The sequence below is a fragment of the Drosophila grimshawi genome, unplaced genomic scaffold (genome assembly GCF_018153295.1).
Source record: "Drosophila grimshawi isolate 15287-2541.00 unplaced genomic scaffold, ASM1815329v1 contig_1367, whole genome shotgun sequence".
Taxonomy (NCBI): Eukaryota; Metazoa; Arthropoda; class Insecta; order Diptera; family Drosophilidae; genus Drosophila; species Drosophila grimshawi.
The window spans coordinates 9,785,129-9,800,242 of NW_025062889.1; the positions used below are offsets into that span (position 1 = coordinate 9,785,129).

The 15,114-nt window shown below is 40.0% G+C and overlaps 1 protein-coding gene across 1 annotated transcript in view; it reads left to right on the top strand.

Moving 5' to 3' along the window:
• Nucleotides 1–13,348: 13,348 nt before the first annotated feature.
• Nucleotides 13,349–15,114, top strand: part of LOC6560821 (serine-rich adhesin for platelets) — a 46,997-nt gene continuing 45,231 nt past the window's right edge. Inside the window, exon 1 of the mRNA XM_043216348.1 lies at nt 13,349–13,912. The gene's annotated coding sequence lies outside the window, so the exon portion shown is untranslated. The remainder of the gene's footprint in view (nt 13,913–15,114) is intronic.

The following is a 15,114-nucleotide window of genomic DNA, read 5'->3' on the forward strand; positions in this document are numbered from 1 at the left end:
AATTCAAATGCGGCTCAAAAGTCACGAGGCTAAGTCAAAGGCCCAAAAATATGTTAAACAAAAGAAGAACACATAATTGTGCACTGAACTGTATTAAACAGGGTCATATGCACAATTATAAGAAAAACAAGAGTCGACTCAAGCAACAACAACAGCAACAACAACAAGTGGCAAACACAGCCAACACAATGCTGAATTTGAATTTTTCTACGCCAAAAACGGAAGTCGTGAACGGCAGACAGCAGCCTCCATTCCGCCCAATTTCCCGCCTTCACCCCCCCGGGCGGGCTCTTCCACGCCCACATTCGTCATGGCTGGGCGGGTGCGTCTCTCTCTTGAGCCCGCGAGGCACTCGAACGGAAAGCAGCATTGCTTTTATTTTTCTTTCTTTCCTTCTAGTAACTTTTATATTTTTACTTGAGTTTTTTTTTGTTGTATTTTTTTCTTTTTTGTTTTTTATTTTGTTTTTGTTTTAAATACAAGCTGAGACGCAGTGCGTCGGCGACCACTTAATTTGGATCGGATTCATCAGTGTGATGCGAAGCATTTGATGATTTTGTTTAAGCCATTTGCTAACAAATTGATGTTCGCTCATAATTTGTTGTGGCTGCGTTAATTTATTTGATATTTGCTGTTATCAATGCCCATCCGGCAAACATATCTAATTGCAAATTTCGACAGAGACCAGGTCACGTGCAGGTCACCTCTGTTTTCCCCCCAAACACTTTCCCAGTTGTTTCCTTCCGATTGGATTCGCTGCGAGTGTGCTTATCCCCTTATGGTTTTGGTTGTGCAAATCATAAAAACTGCCAATCGCATTGCCATTGAAGGACTAATCCCGTAATTACAAATCCATGGCTGACTGCTTGCTTGACGCTTGGCGGGGGCATGCCCCAGAACATGGTAGATTGTGGGTGAGTGTGGGTGTGATTGCGGATGGTTTGTTGGCAAAAATCAATACGCTGCCTCGTTTTCTGCCCTTTTTAGTGTGCTCATAATTTGTATACGCTGTGCTTTAATGCCCATGGGGTATATGAACGTTATACACTCCTGGCAATAAAATATGCTATGGGTTAGTTAGTTTCTGTGAGTTATTATGCTTTGCTATGCAGCCAGACCAATGTTTAGTCTTAAAAGTGCATTGAGTATTATATTTTAGAAGATTTCTCCTGATTTCTGTTTGGAATAAAGTCATCTTCCGAGACGAGTCTAAAATATAGTTTGACTAAAAGCAAATGAAGCCATAACACAGACTGGCTTTCAGTGAGCATAAATATATGCTGTGTAGCTCTGTGTTAATTGCTGTCAGCACTGTTCATTTTGAAGTGTATATGCAAGTGTTGGGCTGCTTACAGGTCATCCTGCAGTCGGTCATTGCACTTACAGCTGGCGCACTTGTCATAACGTTGCCGATTGCCCATTGTTGAGAGTCTTGGCCTTCGTTATGTTCGGTCTTACATGAAAATTGCCGATAAGAGAAAAATACGGATGCGCTGCGTGGCAGTGGCAGTGGCAGCGGCAGAGCTTTGAAATTTATGCGCAAAATTTATGCCCCTTCTCGCATTTTGCTGCTGCTCGTTTTATAATTTGCTCGCTGAGCTGCATTTTATCGGCCCTTTTATATATACATACTATACATATGTATATATATATATATATATGTGAAGATGTACATAGTATGACTCCGACTTTAGCTGGCTGATTCGATATGTTTGCCCAGACTTGAGAGCAACCGGATCTGAGTTGATTTAGATAATGCGATTTCCTGCCACAGACTTTGCATTTCTTGTGGCAGGCGGCATGTGGGGCAAGTTAATTGACGCCGCCTGCTGCTGTTATTACCGCATGCGTAAGCCGTTAAAGGCGGAGGAGTTCGGGCTGCGGTGCATTGAAATCTTTGCCATTAGCTGGCAAAGTTAATTTATGCAAATTCCTCATTCTCAGTTTAAATACTTGTGTCATTAACAAACACTGACGAACGAGGCAGGCAAATGCCCAGCTAAAGCCTAAAGTCAAAGGCAAAAGGCCAAAAGGAAAATCTCATATGTACCGCAAGTGTAATTTGCAAAATGAACTTAACCACACACACAAACACACACACACACACACACATAGAGCTGGTCAAGATGGAGACCACATCAAAAGCAATGACTTGGCCAATGGTCACTGGTAACTGGTAACTGGTAACTGGTAACTGGCTGCTGGAGCCACACATTGATGCATAAATCAGTTTTAATTAATTTAACCTGTCAACCGATTTGATTGCATTCGAATAGATACCAAATGTTTGAGCATCAATTCACCTGATGTCCCCATTGCGCTTAAAATCCACCGTTGTAAGTTTTAACTTGGTTTCATTTTCCATGAACATGACATGCCAAAAATTGATTTTCCTCCCTCCTCTACACTCCTCTCCTCTCCTCACCACTCCACTCCTCTTTGCATTTCCCTCGCGTGCGCTGCGATTGTTTTGGAATTGATATTGAAAGCTGTCAATTTGCATTTGACATCGTTTTCCATTTTTGCAAAAGCTGCACTTTTTTCCGCCATTTTGCTTTTACTTTTGCCAATCCTCTTTGCTCTTCCCCCCTTTCGTTAGCTTCTTCTGGCTCGATTTTTCCACTCTAGTTTTTTTTTCAAAAATATTTTGTGTGATTTTTCAGTCGATTCGCCCGGCAGTCTCCTTTTGGATTTGGGTTTTGGTTTGGGTAAAGGTCTGCGCCTGGTGCATTCAAATCTCCTCTGGCTGTGACTTTGATGTGTTTGACATTGTTTTCGTTTTTCGTATTTCGTTTATCGCTGCTGGTTGTTGTTGGCCCCACAAGTTGTCCCCAAAAAGCACGTTTCGTCGAAAAGTGTTCAATGGGATTTTGTGTCGCTGGCAGCAACAACAAGTACAACAGCAATAACAATAACAATGTCACAGTTTACTTGCTTATGTCAACGTCAACGACTTTGTCAGCTTTTAATGCCATTCAAAAATCCTGTCAACTGCATGCAAATCATTTTAAGAGGCCTAACAATTAATACAAAAAACATATGCAAACTCAACAGGCATATGAATTTGAGATAGCTTTATAGAAACTTCAGTTAGGTAATGTATATAATCTATATTATATAAAACGAGTTTCAGATATGTTTATTGAAATGGAATATTTTAAGAATTAGTGCAATGGGAATATTATATTATTTTAGACTCCGATTATTCTGCGCTCAGTTGTACATTCCAAATTGGAATCTCAGTTCTTAAAATGTTTAACATATATATATATATATATAAGGAGATTTAAAGTTCTTTCCATGCATATTGCAAGTCACCAGCAGCAACCTCTGCTGCTGCTTACTCACTAGATTGGCCGGCCATCCAAAGTGATTATGTGGCTCAGTTCGCTTTTAAACAAACAAAAAATTGATAAATAAAGCACTTGGCTCAAGGGCTAGTCATAAAATATCCCATGGCTATTTTTCGGGCTGATTTGGTGTTTGAGTTTGGAGTTTGAGTTCGAGTTGGAGTTGGTCACATGGCAGCGCATGATGTCTGGCATATTGTGGGTTTATCTCTGACTAAATGCAACTGTAGCATATGTTGCATATGATGGTCGTGCCACGCCCTGCTCGCTATGTGTGTGTGTGTGTGTCTGTGTCTCTTTTCCACAGATTGCCATTTTTAATTATACATATTGTGCGGAGTATTTGGCTTAATTCTTTTTAATGGCAAATTATGCGCACGAATGCGAATTATAAGCACGACAAATAAGGCCTGTTGCGTGTGTCTGTTGTTATTATTGTTGTTGCTATGTGTGTGTGTGTGTGTGCAGTTGTGTCAGGATGTATTTGCCGTAATCCCCAAATGAGTGGCAAACTGTTTTCAGCTTTATAAAGTAACAAAATAATTGCAAACGATGTTATTTTGACATAATCAGTTTTAACTATTTATATACTCTGAACACAATTATAAATGTGTTAAATGGGTTTAATGACGGAAGCATCGCTGATCTCATTAGGCAGTGTCCATCATCGAGGTCGGATAAAAAACACAGACTGTGTTGACTAAAAACCTATTTTCATATTGAACACATTCCATAATTCAAATTTTCAATAATATAATTTCGAGTTTGATTCAATTAAATTGAAAGCAAAGCAATTAGTTCGTCTCTCATTTAATAACAAATATATATTGTATGTAAGTATAAAATAAATATACCTCAATGCCTTAAACACAAATTAATTTGTATACACTTTAAGTCTTAAAATGTCTAATCGCTTCAGGCAGTCAGTGCGCTTTAAATTAATTCCAGAACTTACTCCCCCATTTTGTCGGCTTCACTTTCAAAGATCAACCTTCTCATAAATATTTAGAGCAGAGCTCAAATAAGTAGAAAAAAAAAGTTGAATTAAGGCCAGCATAAATTGTTAACACGCATGTGCCGCAAAATAATACGAGTGACGAAAATTAACTGAAACTTTATTAAATATGCAGCAGCCGATGTGGGGGAGTTGTAGTAATGGGGGGAAGGGGGGCGCGGAAAATAACGAATACTGAATGTTTAAACAAAGACTGAAACTCACGCAAAGCGGCGGAGACGTAGTTGGAGATGCGAGACGTAAACGAAGACGGCGACGTGAACTCAGACAATGCCAAACAATGACGATGCGTGTGTTGCGGGTTGGGGAAATATGGCATAGAGGGTGAGTGGGGTTGGGTGGATGGGTGTGTGGGTGCCGAACTGCCGGCTGTGGACCGTCGACCATGGAATGGGTAGCTGGCCTCGGTCGGGAGGGCATTCAAATCTAGGTTACAACTTTTGCTTAATGCAATAACCGTGTAACGGTCCCCCGCCAACAATTCCCCAGGAAGTCAAGACAGCGACACAGCAACTCACTCACATACAGAGGCATTCAGGTGTGTGCTTGTGCTCGTGTGTGTGTTTATTTGTGTGTGTGTGTGTGTGTGTGTGCTCGTGTGTGTGTGTGTTTGTGTGGAAGTATGAGTAATTTACAACGTTGGACGGGCACAATCAAATGCATTGGCCTAAGGATATTTCCATGTTGGCAACAATGAAAATTCGCCGAACAACAGAGATAGCCACAGGAAGTCGGACAGAGAGAGAGCGAGAGAGAGAGAGAGAGTATGAGAATGAATGAATGCCAGACCATATAGCGAATAACTTGTATATCAATGTACAAATAAAACACAACAATAAGAATACTCGCATTCACTCATTTTTTGAAACTCTCTTCAAATGTTGACAGTTCACTTTTTAGCTGAATGGTTTTTTAACTCACACTCAAACCAAAAAAAAAAAATCGATCTAAAATTTAAAAATGAAAATCGCCACAAAAACTACAAACAAAAAGTAACAAAAAAGCTTAAGTAAGAATTCTGTGTACAGATACAAAAAAGAACAGCCTGCAATTATACAGTTTTTTTCTACATTTTCAAAAAATAAGAATATAAAATAAAAATATTAAAAAAAAAGGATTTTTAAGCCAGAAATAAACTTTAGTTTAGTGGACTTTTTCTGAGTCACTATACAACTACAACTTCTTCGCATGGCATTATAGTTAAAATTGTCTCTTATAAAAAATATATAAATTCAGTTTGAGCAAGAAGCTTCAGAATAATCTTGTTTGCATAGTAAAAATGACGAGAAAACAAGCAAATAGATATATGATAAGAGTACAGGGTATCTTCAAGTGTGGCATATGAAAAGCGATTGTATTTCTAGAATGCTTCTGCTGCCAACGACTGCCCTGCCACCCAGTTATATCCATTTTCATTCCCATTCCGTTTCACGCTCAACTGGAACAATGATAAATGTTTGTTGGCATTCTACTGCCTGTTGTTATTCGCATTTCTAGGCTGACTTATGGATATACGAATGAATGAAATTATGAATTATGATCTTTGTGCAATTTTCAATTTTGCAAGCAGCAAACCCAAGACTATTTGCATTTTTTTCTTTCTTAAATTTAAACTCGATTTGTTGGAGAGATTGTGCTCCAGTTTCCATGTCTGTGTTTTTTGGTGGCCCACTGTTGGCTAATTGCTAAAGTTCAGCTTTTATGGCCATTTGCTAGAGTTTTGTGACTTTATTTGAGGCACGCAAGAAATGATAACTGTAAATGGCTTTATGCATACTACGATAAAGTGACAGCAGAGCTGTGTGTGTTTGAGGGTGTGTGTGTGTGTGTGTGAGGGTGTGTGTGTGTTTGTATTTGTATGTTAATATTTAATGTTTAAATTTAAAAATATAATTATATTTTGCCAGGGCTCGCAATCAGCATGATGTCCTGGCATCCTGCCTTGACTGCCAGCGATTCTGGCTTCCTGCCAGGCACCCAGTCATCCAGTCAGCCCGTCACCCAGTCGGCCCGCCAGTCCGTCAGCTAGTCAGCCTGCCAATTTAATTCGTTTGCATAAATTTTTTGGCAAAACGGGGAGTGGTGGAGCGCGAGTTGGGCTTTACCTCTGTGCGGCTCACAATGCCGAAGCCCTGTGGCTTTTTTATGCACCCCTTGTCCCCCAGGTCTATGCAGCAGGGTTGGCTCCGTTTTGTTTTTTATGTTGTTTTTCTATGCAAAATTCGATTTTAATGTGCCGGCAAATGCCTGAAATATTAACTGGCAGGGTGAGTTGCTGCCTCTGTCTTCGTCTCCAACTCGGTCTTCGTCTCGATTGTTTTGATTGTCTTTTTTCAAAACAATTTCTGTTGTTTGTGTTTTGTGTGTGCGAGAGTCTGTCTATCCGTCAGTTTGTCATGCATAAATAATCAAAGTACATGCAAATAAACAAAAGCATTTGCCATCAGGCTTAAAGTGTATTCCTATCGAATGAGTATGCCGCATAAGAAAGCATAATTGCTAATTAAGTTGAATGTGCTGTGATATGTCTTTAATTTGATAAATAATTCAAAAGTCGATTGACTTGCCGCAGCTCCTACTTGCCGCAGCGTGTCTCCTTTAATAGCATGTGGGGCCGTCGACAAGCGGCGCCTCCCTCGGAGAGCCATAAATCATCATTTATATTATTAACATGGGGATCAAAATGGACAACAGACAGGCCAAACTACTAAACACGCACACTTTCCTACACACACACACACACACACACACACACACACACACACACACATATGCACATGTGTACCGCAAATGACAAGGGAATGAAAGTATATCCGGGTCCATCTGAAATATGTTCCCAGCAAAAAAACATCAAACGTTGCCAGGACAAAACGAGCGAACGAACCAACCAGCGAATGGAGCATTTTAGTGTTGCCTATTTATGGGCACAGCGTGAACCAGCCAGCGCCAAGTCGCAGGCCAAAGCCAAAACTAAGCAGACACACTCAAAAAAATAAATCACCACATCAACTAGAAAGAAACATTCTGGTTTTTAAACATAAAAAGTCATTTTTTATATTTTTCAATATTATATTTCTTTATAATAGAAACCAGCATTTTTTATTATTTATTTTTAGAATCTTAGAAAATGTTTTCCTGGAATTAAGTAATGAATAAACCCAGTTATTGGAAATAAAGTAAATAAAACTCTAATAATTAATAATAGTTTAATATAACATAAAAATAGAGGCTTGAAAATTGGGCATTGTGATTTTCAAAAATGCAGTTGCAATTTTCTTTCTGAGTGCAGTCATGTAGCCAGCCAACGAGTCATATGCAAAATTCAAGGAGCAGAGGAGCGGGGAGGGAGAGGGGACAAGGCCAAGCCAATTGAGTGTGCGGTTAACTTCAGTCTGTTCTTTATAACAGCTGGCAACACAGTTGCGAACATGTAAAACTAATAAAAACACCAACTGACCAGGTTAGCTGGCAAACAACACTAGCTTCAGCTTCAGCTTCAGCACCAGCACCAGCTCCAGGCATGGGCTCCTAGTCCAGTGTCGGTGTCTGTGACGGACACGAGGATACGAGGATTGCAGACACTGGGTCGGTCCGCCTGTTTGACTGCTTGCCAGTGCTTTGCATGTTTTATAGTTTTGACCTTAATACCGTTGAGTCTTGTGTGAAGTGTGAAGGTGTTTTTTATCTTTGGGGCTTCTGCTGCGATGGTGTTAAAGCTGAACCTGCACTGCAAAGTGATTTATCTTTTAAATAATCAATAAATTTCGACTCTTTTGCATTTGTGCGTTCAATTTGCATATAACTATAAATCGTATTCATTTTGTGGGAATTTTGAGATTTTAATGTCGTTTTCATTTTGCATGTCCATTTGTGTCATTTATCTATTGCTGCCACGCAGCACATATAAGTTATGTCAATAGAGAGTATGATGACGAGTGGAAAAGGCATTTGTTTAAGCTTTCCAATGCTTTGCTTGAGCTGCCCGCAGAATAAATAAATCAACAAATTAAATGCGACAATATTATGCCCAAATAAATGTCATTTACCAGTAGATGAGCAAATTTCTATGCAAAAATAAAAGATAGAACACAAGTTTAAGCAACTACTATCATAAATTGTACTCTCATACATTCAAAAAAAATACGAATTTTTGTTTGACTTTGTAAAATTAAATCTTTAAATGATTTCTTTAACAACTTCGGCTTACTTTTCTGTTAAAATGTTGGATTTAGGCTGTACATTTGTGGTTGTTTCTTGGCTTAGTAAATACTAGCTTGAATTTCTATAATTTGAGACAACAGAACAGCTTTACTTGTAATCTCAATGAATATCTGACAGGATCTTTAAGGTTAAGTTTGTTGCTACTCTTTCTTATTCAATTATGGATTACCCACATTGATTCAAGAAGAACGCTCGTTTCCTCTCCTTCTCTATATCCCTCTCTTAATTTATTGTTAAAATTTGTATTTTTATTTTGCATTTAGTCTAGTCATTTGGAAACAGACATAAATAAAATCTGCGGTTGCGCTCAGGAATCAATCGATTGCGTCTCGAATAAACCACAGTGCAAAATGGGAGCTGGTTGAAATTTGTTGCTGTAGTCGTAGGTTATTTGTTGCTTGGGGCATTGGGGGCATAGGGATATTGCTTTTGGTGCTTTTGGGGCAAACATATGTTAGGTGAATTTATTGTTATTGAGTGGCACGCCTGACACATCACAGCGTCGGCCTGCCTCACAACCTGGGCAGGCAAACACTTGCAGCACATTGAATGCCGCACAGTCCGAGCAAGTCCGAGCAAGCGGCAAACATGTTAAATTATGTATATTTTAATCTCAAGCTTATCGCACTCATTAACACCTCGGCTGACAAACTATGCACGAGTTGGCAACCAGTTGGCTGCTAAGCAGTCGGGCCCTGCAGTCAAAAGTCTTTACAATTTTGTTTTTCATAGCGAGAGAATCCTGCACACTTTGATGAGCTGCTTTCAGGTGCTTTTCATCCGCAACCGCACCTGGCGTCAGTGTGCCTAAACTAATAAAGCTTATCTCGCTTGCTTAGCCACAACATACAACGTTTTGGGGCAAATGTGGGGCAGGCAACATAGCAACTTCGGACTTCTCTGGTCGCACTGAGTGTGTCAAGGTGATGTCAGAGCCCTCGAGAAGACTTAACTGAATATTAAGCAAGGCCAATAAATGACAGTTGATCAATTGGTTGCAATTGCAACAACCGATTAAAATTTGCAATTTTCGGCTTAAGTTGAAAGCCCGACAACTGCAGCTCAGGCATAAAATGAAATAAATTGTAAAAGCAAAATAGAAAGCAATTATGCACGACTGCACAGAGAAAGAGAGAGTGAGACGGAGAGAGATAGAGAGGGAGAGAGAGACACTTGTGCTGCTTCTTTGACAAAAATGTAATTAAAATCCTTTCCTCTCCTGCAGTCTGTGCATAATTAATTGAACTAAAGCTTTGCGCAGCGAACTGCGCCACTTTCCTACTGCGAGCTGTGCGAATTGCATGTGGCTCGTAAAGTCAGCTTAACCATAAGGTTATTAACTGAACTGTGCTTGGCAAATGAAATGCTGCTGCACTTTATGTACTTTTCACACTCTACAAGCAGCATTTCACTCCACAACACAGAGTTTGCTCAGCATATCATATTCAATTTGTAGCATTTGCTTTTTGCTGCGTTGCATAGATCACTATTTCTTACACTTCTGATTTTGCACTCCCAATTTGAGATGACTAAGTGCAGCACTTGCTCTCTTATAGATTGCCAGTAAGTGTGCACACACACACACACTCAGACACACACCCAACCCCGCACACTCGCTTGCCTCGAAGGCAGAATATTTCAACAGAAAACAAGTGTAAATCAAATAAAACCTAATAAAATATTACACAAAAAAAAAAGAAAAGGAAAAGCGGTCACAGCTTGGCCCCAGCATTGCCGACAGCAGCACGCACAACACCACAAACACCACACACACACACACACACACACACATATTTACTTGCACCCTCACACGCATTTGGTTTATAAAATAGCGCAGAAATTTGAGGAAAGCCAAGCAAGGAAAAACAGCAGTGTAAAAAGGGAAAACGAAACGAAAACCCAAATGGCAAACGAATTGAAGTCAGCAATTTTATGTTTTATTGCAATTCTTGGCTTTCATTTTCTCGCTGCTTCGTTCGGCTTGTAACCCGTGTTCTATTTTACGGCTGCCATTGCGCCGTACACCGTCGCCAGCTAAGTTCCGGACAGAACGCCGAACGCCGAACGCCGTAGCATAGCCGTTCTCGTCACGACTTCTCATAAAAGAGCCGCTTCGTGCTGGATAACTGAATGTGTGTGTGTGTGTGTGTGAGGAGAGTTGCGTGGCTACGGATTCTGATACAACCATTTACCGTGCAACTATGGCAACGTAAAGGTAAAAAGCTGCTGACGGTGGTGGCAGCGTTGTGGTTGCCACACGCTTGCAAAATCGCTTTAAAGCCACCTTGCTTTTTTTGTTGTTTTGTTTTGCTGGCAAACGCGTGCCACTGGGGTGCCCAGCTCCACCTCAGGTCTGTGCGTGTGTGTGTGTGTTGGGGAGGGGGGAGGGCTGTCTTTTCGCGCGCATATGTCATAAATGGTACGGGTCTGGGTTCGGGTCCTGGTCCGGGTCCGGGCCTGAGTTCCCTGTTCGGCCGCCGTATTTATTCCTTTTTTCTTTTTTTTTTTTGGGGTCTCGGCCTGTTTCTGGTTCTATTACAAGGGCAGGGTTGTAAAAATGCGATGGAAATGGAAATGGGTTTTTGCGGCAAGTGCGCTGCAATTGTGTGGCATTTATAGATAGGGCAATTTCTCTATGTGTGTGTGTGTCTGTGTGTGTTTCGGATAGATATTCATGCGTGTGTTTGTTTGCTTGTTTCTATATTAAAATTATATGTTATCGATGGGCTTTATGCATTCACATTGGGTATGGGCATTCGGCAAAATTGTTTTGAAGTGAGCATAAATCACAGAATATTACTCTATATGCATAATTTATTGAACGATGGGGCAGCAGCATTAAGGCATGACTAAGCATCACTATTTTTATTTTTCTATTATTAGAGTAGCTAAGGCTTGGCAAATATTTGCCATGGAATGGTTTGTTACAACTGAAACTTTCAATCGGTTGACAAATTGCCATTTTGCTCACTCGTATTATAACACAATATATATAAAATGAATCTCTCACGCCAAAGCACATAAAACTTGGACGTAAGTACTGCTCAGTGGTCCGGCCATTAAAATGCATTAGGCATAAGCGCTGTTTTATGGACTATCAGCTTGGCCCATGCCCCGTTGCTGGCCCTGGTGCCCCAACCCGGTCAGCGTCTAATTGCCAGCACTGCCAACTTTCACACAATGAATGGCGTGCGCCTGGGCACAAGACCCCCAAAGACTCCACTGGCCCAAACCCAATGCCCGACACAAACGTAAACGCAAACGCAAACTCAAACTCAAACCAAATACTCAATTGAAGACCCAAGCCAAAGCCAAAGCCAAACTCAAACTGGGAACTTGAGCGAGGTCCCAGGCAATAAATCATTGCGATGGCTGCCAAGCTGCAACATCATTGAACATTAAAATAATTGCATTGCGAAAGTTGCCAATGTTTTTTGTTGTTGCTGTTCTTGTTCCTGTTGTTGTTGTTGCTGCTGCTGCTGCTTCGGTCAGCACATGCCACACAGCGCACTTCATGTTCATTAATGATAATTAAAAAAGTTTTGCCAATAAAAATTTGCTGTGCCGACTGTTCAGCAGCTTCAATTTGTTTAACAACTGCAGCGAAAGTGTGTATGTGTGTGTGTGTGTGTGTGTGTGTGTGTGCGGAGATAGCAACCACTCAAAGCAGGGTACAATTTAAAATAGTGTTATGCCAGCTAACAGTTAATAAATCAAAATAAATCCAAGTTGCAAACGTGCTGAAAATCGGGCTTAGCAGTTAAATCTTAAGCCAAGGATTTAAAAAAAGCAATTTTAGCAAATTTTTAATATTTTCTTCTTCTAGCATACTTTGCTTATTGTAAACATTTTAAAGTTATTTTAGGCCATACATTTTTAAAATTTGATAAGCACTTCAGCATTTAAAAAAACTTTCATTATACTTATTCATTTTCGAAATATATTTTTTTATACTTAAAGTAAACTTTGTCTGTTTTGAAAATTAATTAAAATACTATCAAGAATTATTGCGCTTATTTTGACTGTGAAAAAGTATTGAAATAATTGTAGCACGTTCATGTGCAAATCAAAAATGAGTTAAGCCAGCTACGAAGTCAAATTCAATTGGCAGCAAATTAGTGAGAATATTCATGGCAGGCAGACCTCTAAGAACTCTATAAATATGTATGAGGTGTTGTCTGGCATGTGGCATGTGGCATGTTCATGTTGCAACAGCAGCAGCAACACTCTGCTGGTGCTGCGAGTGTGCATTTTGCGGCAACTGTTTAATATTCTGCACGTATTTTAACAAGCTTGTTGCTCAATTTTGCATTTAAAATGCAGGCAGCCAACAAGCTTTTGGGAACGGCAGCAAGGCCAAGTCAAATACCGAATAGATGTTGTATATCGATAGGCGATAGACGTCGAAAGATATATCCTAGAATGCAAGTCATATTTTGCACAATTTCCAGTTTGAAGAACCAAAGTTGATGGCAGGCAGCAAAAACCCGGCAGGCCGAGGTTCCCTGAAAAGCCTGCTGCTGCTGCTGCTGTGCAAAATGTAAACAAACATTTTGCCACACACAAGCACACATACACACACCCAGAGGCACAGACTGGAAAATGCCGCCGTTGCACGTGCAACACACTGCGCCGACTCACCAAAATGTGCGACGTTCTGTTGAGTTCTGTTTTCGGGCTTTCCATTAAAGTCAAGTTCGCAGTTCGTTGTTGGGATTGAAACGGTTTTGTTTGGCCAGCTTTGGCAGTCAGTTTGTACGCGTCACTGCAGCAACCGTTGTGTGAATTGTTCGCGTCCAGCCAAAAAAATATTCAAATTCCGAATTGACGCAATAATAATCGTGACATTACGCATACGTCGCGTGGGCCCAACTTGTTGTGCATTACATTTATTGTATATTGTATATTGTGTGTTAAAACTAAATAGCAAACAATAGTCAAAGCAACAAGCTGCGTATGTATTTAACGAGTATTTGTGTTCCATTTGTGCCACACTTAATGGCTTTGGCATTGACAACATACTAGTCCCCGAGCTGTCAAAGTGTTGTCCTCGCCTGCCGCCCGTGTAAATATTCATTTATCTAGTCGACGGGCCACGGAGGTGATGCAAAAGTTGTTGCCTGCTTTTAGCATAATTAAGCCAAGTGCTTGCAACTGGCACGAGCTGCAGCGGCAACTTTAGTTGCAGAAAGCCAGGTGCCCTTAAACCTAAAAAAAAAAAAGTTCTTGCACCAAGTTGTCGCAAGTGTTAAGGCTGCCTTAAAGTTCTCTGTTGTGCCCCATCTGCCTGCCCGCCGCCTGCCGCCTGCCTGGACTGTATTTTGAGGTAAGTTGAACAACGACCAAAGCAAGGGAGCAGCACTTAACTGTCCAGCTGCTAGTTGCCTGTTAGGCAGCTTGTTTATAGTTAGTTCGTAACTTGAACTTGTTGTTTATTTATTTTTTTTTTTGGGACACAGCCGGCAAAAGTTTTTAGTGAATTTTGCATTTATGAGTGTCGAGTGTTTGTACATAATATACGGTTTTTTTAGTTCACATTAAATAATAAAATAAATAAATAACATAAATGAATTAAATAACGTAAATAGAAGGAGTCAAATAAATAATATAAATAAAATAAATGAATTAAATCAAATAAAATAAATAAAGGATAAATTAAAATAGAGCTATTTGTTTATCATATTTATAGATATATACAAATATAAAATTAATAGATTCTGACAATTCAATTCAATTTTAATAATCAAAATCGAATTTTTTAATTTGGCCAAATGCATAAGCTTATTTGTTGTTAGTTACATTTATGGTCAACAAGTCTCTTCATTTTTACTATCATCGCAATATAAATAAAAAAAAGTTAATTTGATTGCTTGACTTATTTTTCTTAAATATTAATAGTCTAATCCTTGCTCAACGGGTCTCAATTAGATGCGGGTCCTTAGCTTAAATGATCCTCGCGTATGTAAACAATGCCTAAATGGCTTAAGCGATTCGACTGACTGACTGACTGACTGAGTTTGATGTTAATTTTCGATTGACTTCTGGCAAATCCGTTGCCCCAATTTCCACGGCCTTGCTCTTAGTTACAGAGAAAAAGTTTTCAAGTGCCCAGGCGAGGAGCATTGAATTAAATTAAAAAATAAATAAAAAAAATGAAAAAACACACAAATCGGAAAGAAGGCAGAAACCGAAGCGAAGAAGGCGAAGAAAACTGGCGACGCATGTGCAAATAAAAGAGGGCTACAAATTCAATTTGAGGGGCTTGACATGCCGCATCGCATAGGCACAATAGTTAAGCGGAAATGAACGTCCCTGGGGCCCGTGGCATGGAAGTGTGTCAAAGTACGGCGGAATCAATCGACGAAAAAGAACCAGAAGCCAAAGGAGTCGCACATAGAGAGGGGGTGGGTAGGGAAAGATGAAGACGAAACGCCAAACAGCCATGAGCCATAAAATGAGAGAATGAACTCGTCAAACGAAATCGAAATGGAATGGAACTCAAGCAAAAACTACTTTGTTTGCGATTAG